The sequence below is a fragment of the Caretta caretta genome, chromosome 14 (assembly GCF_965140235.1).
Source record: "Caretta caretta isolate rCarCar2 chromosome 14, rCarCar1.hap1, whole genome shotgun sequence".
Taxonomy (NCBI): domain Eukaryota; kingdom Metazoa; phylum Chordata; order Testudines; family Cheloniidae; genus Caretta; species Caretta caretta.
In genome coordinates, this window is record NC_134219.1 from 3,221,169 (window position 1) to 3,231,415 (window position 10,247).

General features: G+C 64.1%; 1 long non-coding RNA gene across 1 annotated transcript; it reads right to left on the reverse strand.

The window, feature by feature from the left end:
• Nucleotides 1-2,139: 2,139 nt before the first annotated feature.
• LOC142069013 (uncharacterized) lies at nt 2,140-9,179 on the reverse strand. Its single transcript, XR_012664827.1, has 4 exons — nt 9,079-9,179; nt 8,943-8,995; nt 3,154-3,226; nt 2,140-2,527 (listed from the first exon to the last, which is right to left on the reverse strand). It is a non-coding gene; the product is annotated as an uncharacterized LOC142069013 (long non-coding RNA).
• Between the last annotated feature and the right edge of the window lie 1,068 nt (nt 9,180-10,247).

The window sequence follows — 10,247 nt, forward strand, 5'->3', positions numbered from 1 at the left end:
CTGCCACCTCTCACCTGTCAGGCATGAGCTGACTCCCACCACCAGCCCATGACGAGCACAGACTGGTCAAGCCGCCCACATCTCCTCTCTGCCCCCAGTGCCCTCTGGATGGTGGGGCTAGAGTTAATCCCATTCTGGGGCTGGCAGCCCCATGCACCCAGACCCCCTTGTCAAGTGCCAGCTGTCGCCCAGGCCCCCCACAACCTCCATCACGGCCCCTGCAGCCCCAGGGCAGGAGGATCCATCACGGGCTAATCCCACAGGGGGCAAAGGCGAGGGGCCCAACCTCCTGCCCTGCCCAGCCCAGCTCCAGGCTGGCCCCGATGGGCCACAACGGCCACCTGCAGCTTCCACCTGGTCAGGCAGGGATCATGGCGGGAGGGGAGATGCCAAGCCTAGTGGGGGAACAGGGGCAATGGGACATGAAGAGGCATGAGCATGGGGGGAGAGGGCAGAGCACTGTTTTATCTGGAAGACAGAAAGCCTGAAAGTCCCAGCACGCACCCTGGTGCCTACAGAGCCAGCAGGCACCGGGGTCCAGATTGTCCAAGGGAATTAGGGCCCCAAGATACAGAGAATACCAGGCACATTTGAAAATCACCCAGGGTGCCTGCTTGCACCTTTAGGCCCCTAACTCCCTTGGGCAGCCTGGCCCCCAGAGGGCATCATGTTCCACCTGGACAGTGACCCAGTGCAGGGTGCTGGAGGCAGAGGGGAGGGTCCCTGTCCCAAGGAGCTCCGAGGCCAGAGTGGGGGCAGCCCTGTCACTCCAGAAAAGGCCTTGCTGCAGCCCAGCTGGCTCCAGGGCAGAGGGGAGGGGGTTGCAAGGAACAGGGGTTAAACCCCAGCAAGTTCAGCAGAGACCACGCCGAGCAGCCATTCCTGAAAGTGCCAAGCTGCACCAGAGGCCCCAGCAGGCAGCACCCAGGGGTTCACTCCACGGGGCGGGACTGGCCACCGTCTTTCCCTGGGGCACTGGAGCCTTGCAGCACCTGTTACAGCTTTGGGGCTTAGGGCAGGGAGCTGGGATTCCTGTCTTCCACCCTCAGCTGCCCCCGGCACACGAGAGGTGATGCCCCATCTAGAACCAAGGGGAGCAATGCTCTGCAGAGCCCTGCGTGCTCATGGGGCCCCTCCTGGCCTGGGTAGTGCCTCCATATTCCCCAGCCATTTCTCTAGGCCAGGCTGGGGAAGCTCCCAGGAAGGGGGCACCATCCAGTCAGACCCACGGGTAGCCCCAGGCTCCCACCCCTGCTGCCAGCTCAGAGGGGAGCCTAGCAGGCACTTTTGGCTGGACACCAGTCCAGACTTCCTGTGCACCTGGGAGCAGGCCCCATGCAGCCAGCTCAGGCTATGAGACATTCCTGGGAGAAGGGTCTTGAAGCCAGGGGCAGCACTGTGTGTGATCCCAAGCAGCCGGGGTAGCAGCTCCCTGGCACCAAACCTGAGCCAGTTGCTCAGGAGACCCTGCCAGAGGCCCCATGAGCCAAGCCAGCGAGCAGAGGGCCCTGAACTGCCACCCCAGGGCACGAGGCGCTGAAGGGGAAGGGCTACTGGCCATGGCCAGGGAAGTCAGGGCAAGGGGTGACTTTCTGGCTGGACAGTCCCTGCAGGCACCTCCCGGGCCCAGTGCCAGGCAGTAGAGATGGTCTACAGGAAGGACCCAGCGAGCAGTTTGAGGGGCTGCTCCTCCCACGCTGGGGCCAGCAGCACCCCAAGGCTGGAGCCGGGGGGGGGGGGGGGTGTCAAGGAGCCGCAGTGCTGGATGGCAGGAGCTACAGAACAGCAGCTCAACAGGGACTAGCCAACCCGCCTATCAAAGGGCCCGGGGGCAGGGCTGGGCTAGCAGGGGCCTGCGGGTCAGGACTGAGGGACATCGGGGAAGCTTGCATCACTCCAGCCTGCGCTTTCGCTCCCCCATTGACGCTAGGGCCAGGCAGGATGGGTCTGTTTAGGGACCATCATGGACCCAGCTTTGGAACAGCCCCTAGGAGAAGCCTGTCAGTGGGCCCAAGCCCCTCTGGGTCTCACTCCTTCTCAGGGGAAGCCCTGTGGTTTCCCACCTCCTTAGACTGCACCTCAGGGCCTGTCCCCTGTGCAGGATTAACACCCCTCACCCATAACGACAGTGACACATACTGTTGGCAAAACAGTTGGTTTATTAGTCACCCAGCACCGCCCAGGAAACCCCCAGGGTGGCACAGAGAACAGTGAAAGCAGAGCCTCCTGGTCAACCCAGAGCCCGGCTAAGCTGCAGTGAACCCATATTCTGGCTCCATCTCTGCCCAGCCAGACTCCAGGTGAGACCCCGACTCCTTCCAACAGCCAGCTCTCGTCCCCTCCCGGCCTTTGCGCTCAAGCGGGGATCCTCGCTCAGCTCCCTTAAGCAGAGGCAGGGTAATCCAGCTCCCTCGCGGCATCAGCTGGTAGGTGATCGCATCCTGATGACTGGCTTTGCCACTGTCTTCACAGATGCTCCATTGATCTCGGGTCTGAAGCCATGTCTGCCCCCGGAGCAAATGGCTCACTGGGTACCAATACAGCACAGGGGAAATTGAAAATATTAAAGAAAATTCCCACTTTCTCCTAGGGCCCATAAGAGCTGTTGCTCCCCACCCTATCCCAAGCCCACAGGCTGGGCTGGGGTGACCCAGCGCTATGGCCCAGCTCCTGTTCTCTGCACTGCCCAGTGAAGTGGATGGGGACCTGGGGGGTCTCTCTCTCTGCCCCCCAGTAGGGGTACAGGCTACAGCTGAGACAGACACAGATAACCCTGCCTGTTATCAGCAGAGGGCAGATATCTCTGGGTCCCAGCCTAGCTTACCCCTTTCCCTGCACAGCTCACCCAAATGGGGCACAGGCCAGCCGCTGGCTCTGGTATCTGCACACAGGGGCTGCTTGGAGGCTCCCGAGGGCAGGTAAGATCAAGGGGCTGCACCACGGGGAGCTCTCCCCACACGACCCCAGGGAGCCTGGCTTGATGAGGTCCCACTGCAGCTCCCCAGCCCCAGCGGATTTCTCAGTGGTGCCCTGTAACACTGAATCAGCCACAGCAGAGCTGGCTGGTGGCCAGGCAGCTGCTGGCAGGCCAGGGCTGTTGCGGGAGCTAGGCTGCGCCAGGCTGGACAAAGGGAGCCTTTGCTATTCACTCACCCGCTAATGGGGCTCCACGCTGGGCAAGCTCTGGTGCACGATACCTGGGGTGCCCACACAGGCGCAGGGGGTGCTGCAAACAAAGCCCCAGCCAAAAGTTGGAGCTGGGATGAGGTCTGAGGCCCAAACCCCCTTTCCTTGTGACACCCTGGTCCACCTCCCACCTATCCCCAGAGCCCCTCAGGCAGAGACGGGCCAGGTCCCCTCTGTTCTGGGGAGGGCTGGAGAAGGCTGCTGCTGCAACCTGAGAGAGAAAGGCCTAGAGTCTTGCTCCCCATCATGGGCAGCCAGGGCCTGGAAAGGAACAAGTAGGTCCTGAACCTCTCCTTGTTCACGCACATGGGGGGCCTACTCTGAGGGGTGTCAGTTCATCCCCATACACAGCCATTGTTCCCCTGCACTGCCTGGCCCAAGGACTCCCCACCCATTCGGCCAGCCGAGCGGAGCACAGCCCAATGCACTGGCCCCACAGGGATCCCACGTCAGGGAGCCGGCCCCAGTGGCTAACAGAGGGACAGGAGGGACCCCTGGCTGGGCCAGGCGAGGTTCCCTGCACCCAGGTTAGTCTGCGGCTTCTCAACTAACCCCCCCTCTGAGACTCCCCATCGGGCTGGACTGTGAGCTGCCTGAGCAGAGACTGGGGCCCAGTGTCAGGCTCTGCCCTTTGATGCCAGATGCTGCCCCAGCCATGCAGGGAGAACCAGAGTGCCACGCCCTTCCCCTCCCAGCCTGATCCCTGGGCAGTCCCTGTTGCTGCCCTTCCCCACGGCTCCGATGGGCCAGCGGCAGGTGGCCAGCAGGCACCCGTGGCATGGGATTCCTCCTTTGTATTTCAGGCAGCAGCTCACTGCCCGAGGACTGCGGGAAGAGATGAGCCCTTGGCATGGCACGTCCCACCCTGCAGCTCAGCAGAGCCGCCCAGTGGGGGAGATGCCCCAGCACAGAGCAAGGATGCCGAATCGCCCCGGAACCTGCCAACAAAATAGCCCTGTGTCACGGGGATGGCAGGGCTCCCCCACCCCTCCCTCATGGGCCCGGCTGGGCACCCTGGCATGGCCAGCGCTGGGCTTCCCCATCCCCACAGCTCTGCCGGTGCCCCTCACTCCCGACCAGCAGCCCCACAGCATCACCTTCCTCAAGTCAAAGCCATAATGACCCAATGGCACAAGGCAGGGAGTTCGCTGCAGCCTGTGCTGAGGAAGGCCACCTCGCAGAGTGGGGACGGGAGCAGTGCTGCCTTTGGGGGCTGATCACGGGGCCATCAGAGAAGTGGGTCAGGGGCCAGCAGGAGCGGGAAGTGACCCCTCCAAAGCCCCCCCCCGCCCCAAGCAGGGGGGAGGGGCGGGGGAAGCTGCCAGCAGCTTGGTGGGGCCTGGAGAGCAGATCCAGGCTGGTTTTGCTTATAGGATCAAAAGTGAAGGCAGTGAGAGCTACAGGGGATTTTAGATTAAAGAGCCTCCCAGAGCCTCGAGTCTGCGCTCAGATGAAGAGCTCACCAGGCCTCAGAGGGGCGAGAAATTCACCAGGCTGAGCTCCCCCGGAACTCTGGAACCAGGAACCCATGGATCCCCCTTGTGATGCAGCAGGGAGGGGGAGTGTTAACCTGGGAATGTGGCAGGGGAGTTTCACTGGGGATGGGATACCTGAGAGCCTGTAACCTGAGCCAGGAGGCGAAGGGGGGAGGTAACACCTCTGCCCGGGAAACTGGACAAAGGCTGCAGGAGGGAGCCTGCTGGAGGGGTTTTGGTTTCAGTTTGGTGCTGGAACGCAGGGAACCCCAGGGCTGGGGTCTAAGCTCCCTGCCCCCCAGAAGGCCTTGACTGAGGGGTCCTGGTTGTACCCACAAGCTCTGTTTTAGACTGTTCCTATTGTCCAATAAACCTTCTGTTTTACAGGCTGGCTGAGAGTCACGGTGAATCCCAGGAAGGGGGGTGAAGGGCCTGGACTCCCCCATGCTCCATGACACCCCTTCCCCCCTAGTTCGGAGCCCCTGCTCACAGGCTACCCCACCGCTGCTTTTAGTGCAGCCGCCAGGGCAGGGGCACCATGGGTTGAGCTAGGGGAGGGGGCCCCAGCGGGCAAGGACCAGGGGCAGGGAAAGCATGGCCCCCCAGCAGTGGGGGTACAGCTTGAGGACCAGGCTCGGGCAAACCTGCTGATTTGGAGCCAGCCTGTCTCAAGGACGCGTGGCAGCACAGGGCTTGGCACCGAGGGGGAGAGGAAAGCCGGCCTCGCGGGCAGCTGGGGCAGAGCACGGGCACAGCTCCAGGAGAAGGCTCATGCCTTCAGGGAGAGGCACCCGGGATGCCACAGGGTCAGACCCGCAATCAGCACGCCATCCCCACAGAGCCTGGCAGTGACAGCTTTGCCATGCTGCACAGAGGGGCTGGGGGAGGGGCAAGCTGGGGCCTGCAGACCCCCAGGTGCGGTGGCCCGAGGACCCAAACACCAGCACAGGGAAGAGTTTCTAAAGCACTTCCAGCTGCAGGCCTCTGAGCAGCTGGGAGATGGAGCCAGGGCACGGTCGGGCCTGGGCAGAGAACCAGGCGTATCCCCCAGAACCCCACAAGCGAGGCTGCAGCCACCCCCGCCCCCATACAGCACCAAGCCTGGGCGGATGCATGGGGGGCTCCCTCCGAGACCCAGGGAGTTGCTCCCTCCAGCTGCTGCACTGGGAGGAGGAAGGGTGAGTGCAGCCTGGCCCTGGAGACATGCCCTCCTCCAGCAGCCAAGGGGTTAAACTAGACCCGAGAGCAGCCGCCCCGGCCTGCCCGTATCTCCTCGTTCCCACCAGCAGGAGGCGCTGAGCCCGGAACGCCCCTGCCAGGCTGGGGAAGCTGGACACGCCCAAGGGATGAGCCCGCCTCATCCCGACCTCGCACCCACCCCCAGCACAGGGCCACGAGAGGGGGCAGCTCCCTGTCCTGGGCCAAACCGCGGCCCTTCTCTGCCTCAGTTTCCCCACCTGTGCAGAGGGGGAGGAGGGGGAGCCCGCGCCCGCAGCGCTGCGGGGAGCCCGCCCAGAGCGGGACCGACCCCCCGATCCCTGCCCCGCGGCGCCCATCCCCGGGGCATCGGGCCGTGGGCCGGCCCCCGCCTCCGAGAGGGAGGAGCGCGAGGCCCCGCCCACAGGGTCCCTCCATCCCCCACGCCGGCCGCGCGCGCACGCGGCTCATTGACGCGGGGTGACGTGTACAGGTCTGAGCGATGGACGGGCCCCCAGCCAGCCAATGGAGACCCGACTCGCGGCTCCTTCCCCCACGTGGGGCAGGACGGGCGGCCAGCGTCCACCTGCCATTGGCCCCGCGGCAGCCAACCAGAGAGTGTCAAAACGCAGCTCTGCGCGACCATTGGCCAGCGCGGCTCCCTTTTGTTCTCGCCACCCTGGTGCAGTTAACACTTCCCTCCCCGCAGGCTGGGCCGGGGCAGCCGCTGTCCTCCAGGGGGCGCTGGCTGAGCCAGGCGCCCCGGGACTCGCACGTGCCCCTGGGGTGAGGGCAGCCCTGCACCAGCCCCCTGCAGGGCAGGGCATTGCCAGGGCTCCAGCCGCCCCCGGAGCTGGGGAATCAGCAGCGTGCTCCAGGGAGAGTAATGGAGGCGGGTGGACAAGGGCCAGGTCCCACAGGCAGCTGGTGCAGAGACCCCCCCCCAGGAGCCTGCGCGGGGCCCTTTACCCACCCCTCAGCGCCACAGACCAGGGAGACTCACGGTGGCAAGCAGTGATCCAGGGCTCAGCCCGCGCCTGGGCCTATGGGCGGCAGCATGTCCTTCGCCCCGACGGAGCCCCCCAGAAAGCCAGCGCAAGCCAGGGTGCTCCTAGCCGGACAGAGCCAGCATCACTCCCAAAGGCAACAAGCTGGGAAAAGGGGAGACCTGCCAGCGGGGCACAATGCCCTTGGCTGCCTAGCCAAGGTGCCACAAGTCCTCCTTTTCTTTTTGCGAATACAGACTAACACGGCTGCTACTCTGAAACCTAGCTAGGGGGAGGACTCTCTGCAGAAGCTCTTCCCCCACAATCCCCCTTGCTGGCAGGGGTGCATGCTCTGCAGGTGGCTCAGTGGTGCACAGGGCAGGGATGCAATGGGGAGTACTCAGTAGGACCCCCATAATGCCCCCACTTCCTCCCCACCAGGGCAAAAATGCAGCCCAGGAAGCTCCCAGATCAGTCAGATGGGTGGGGGAAACCATTACGGGAGCTTTATGGGGGGTCACACACCTTACTAGTGTGTGACCCCAGCACACTGGGGCAGAGCCACGATGACCCCCACCGTCCCCACTGCCACAGATGGGCCATGGGAGGCCGGTGACCAGCCCCCCCAGCCCAAAGGAATTGAACCCGCTGCTAGAGCAGAGCCAGATCTTCTGCACCCAGGACAGTACCACACATGGGGGCAGGTGAGCCCAACATCCCTTAGGCCCTGCTGGGATGCTGGCAGGAGGTCACTGGGGCTGTTAATGGCTCTCCCCACTGCCCCGACAGCAGAGCTCCAGCTGCCCCGTTTGCCTGGCTCTATGCCGGACAGAGAAGCTAGGCAGGACTGTGAGAGGGACGGATCTGGGCATTGGCACAGCCAGCAGCTTCATCTTTGGGGGCTACCAGGCGCTGCACTGGGCATGCATCGGGCCACTTAGGTTCTGCACAGGAAGCCTGAGCCTAGATGGCACCCACTCAGCATCATGGGTGCGCATGGCCCCAGGCTATAAGGCTGCAAGGCTGCCTGGGGAAGCCCTCCGTCCACCCACCCACCAGGGCCTCTCTCCTGCACCCCCAGGCTGAGCCACACAAATCTATCCCAGTTTCCGCCACTAGGTGGCACCCAGCAGGCCATCGCCAAGGGCAGGGGGCAGCTGGGTGTGGGGTGGCTGAGAGTCCTGGAGACCCAGGGCTTCTGAACCGGGGCCAGGGGAGGAGACAGGCAGCCACGGGAGCCTGAGGATGCCCAGCAGGGAGGGCAGCTGCCGGTTGGCTCCATGTTGGGGACACCGTGGGCATGGAGGGTCTAGGTTGCTTTGCTGCACAGGGGAGGCAGGGCCCAGGAGAAGGGCTGGGTGCCCTGACCCACAGCGCATTACCTCTTTGGGAGGAAGGAATGGGAACCCCACACACGGCAGCCGCTCCTTGGGCTGGGGAGAGATGCTCCCTCCCCGAGGCAGGGAGCAGATGGCCCTGAGCGCGACAGTCACTGCAGCACCAGCCCCTGGGTTTGGCTACAGGCCAACGAAGGGTTAAGCCCGCCACCCATCACTCAGCAGCCACAGGGACCCCCACCCCCGCCCGGCGCAGGGAGGCAGGCCGGGAATTCCTTCCAACACCACGGTATAAAAAGTCACCGACTAAGCAAGTTAACAAGTGAACAATCAACCGCAGCCAAGTTGGCTACAGTGAAGCCGTGACGAATGCCAATTGAGAGACAAGCAAGGGCTGTGGTGGGATCGCTACTGCCCAGCCAGCCGGGCGCAAGGCACAGCGTGCAGAGCGGGGCCAGGGGGGCCTTGACAGATGCAGCCGGCATCCCTCCCCGGCTCCCCCCCCTTCCCCAACGCGTACCTCCTGTACTGCGCCAGGGCTGCCCTTTTCTGTGGGGCCCTTCTGGATGGGCTGCAAGGCGCAGCGCCCCATCCAGAAAGGCCATTACCGCATGCACCGTGATGCGGTAAACGCCCCCTGCCAGCAGCCCAGCTCTCAGACAGGGGGTGCAGCCAGCAGGGGGCGTCACAGAAAAGGACACTGTCCCCCTCTCTAGGGACCGCCACCTCTTCAGCCCTGTTCCCCCATCAGATGCACCTACCTGGAGCTGGTGATGGCCCTGGGTCCCTGATCTTCTCCGTCCAGCCAGGCTCCCTACAAAGTGCATGGACACACCTGTTAGGAGCCAGACATCAGGTTCCAGACACCAAGCCCCCACCCTGAAATCAGCCCCTTACCTTCCCTGGGATCAACACAGCAGCTCCCTACCCTGGGAGCTAAAGGATTGGTAGAGCTCCCCCTCCTCCTTATATAGGGAGAGGTGTTGCGGGGAAAGCTGTCCCTGTGGATCACCCATTCCCACTCAGCTAGTTCCATGCACCCTGCTGACCAACCTGCCTCACGCCCGAGGGAGCTGGAAATACCGCCATCTGCCAAGAACAAGAGAGAATCTCGAAAAACTGGGGGGCGGGCACCACCCAGTCTGGTTCCCAACGCCACACAGCCACAACCCCCCTCCTGAGGCTGCCCCCGCTGGATCTAGGGGGGTCTCCCAGCCTGTCCTGCTCCCAGGAGCCCCTCTCCCTGCAACCCGTCTCTCTCAGGGTGCGAGGGACAGCCCCTGTTTGGGGAGGGGGCAAGCCCTGGCCATGGTGACGGAGTGGCAGGGGCCCCACTCGCCGCGTGGAAACTGACGTTGCCATGCACCGTCCCCTGCTCTCCGTGCACCCGGCCTGAGGGGCAGGAGCCAGGGGTCTCTCCCCACGCCAGGGTCAGGCCCAGGGCCTGAGCCCTGCAGGCCAGGCTCCTCTGGGAGCTGGAGGGGGCCCAGAGTGCCGGCAAAGAGCAACTGCCGCTCACCCCCTCTCCTGCTCACCAAGCCCCGACCTTGGCATCTACCCTGCAAGAGTGGAGGCATCCCTCATGCCCTGGCCTGCATGGAAGGCACAACCCCCTCACGGTGCCAGCAATGGCATTGGCTGCCGCAGAACCCCCAGGGCCCGGAGCCGACACCTCTCGGAGTCTGCCTGGATCACAGCTTCTGTGGTTTGTCCTAGGCTCCTCCAGCGGCTCCCGAGGAGCAAAGGGAGAGGTGGCAGACGGGCAGGTGGCTGCCCTGTGCCCACTCATGCCAGGGGAGAGCTGGGCCTTGGGACTCAGATCCTCGCAGGCGGGCCAGAGAGACCGACCCCTGCTCAGCAGCAGTCAGCGAGCAAGCAGGTCCCCTCAGATCTGGGCAAACATCCCTCCATGGCCAGCCTGTGACCAGCCCCCGGCCTCCCTTACTCTGTGGAACCTGATGGGGAGCGCGGAGCCCCATCGGCACGTCTGTCACTCCCAGACACACCAGCATCAGCATCTCCCCATAACTGACGCAGGATGGTGGCAGTGTCGAGAGACACTGGCT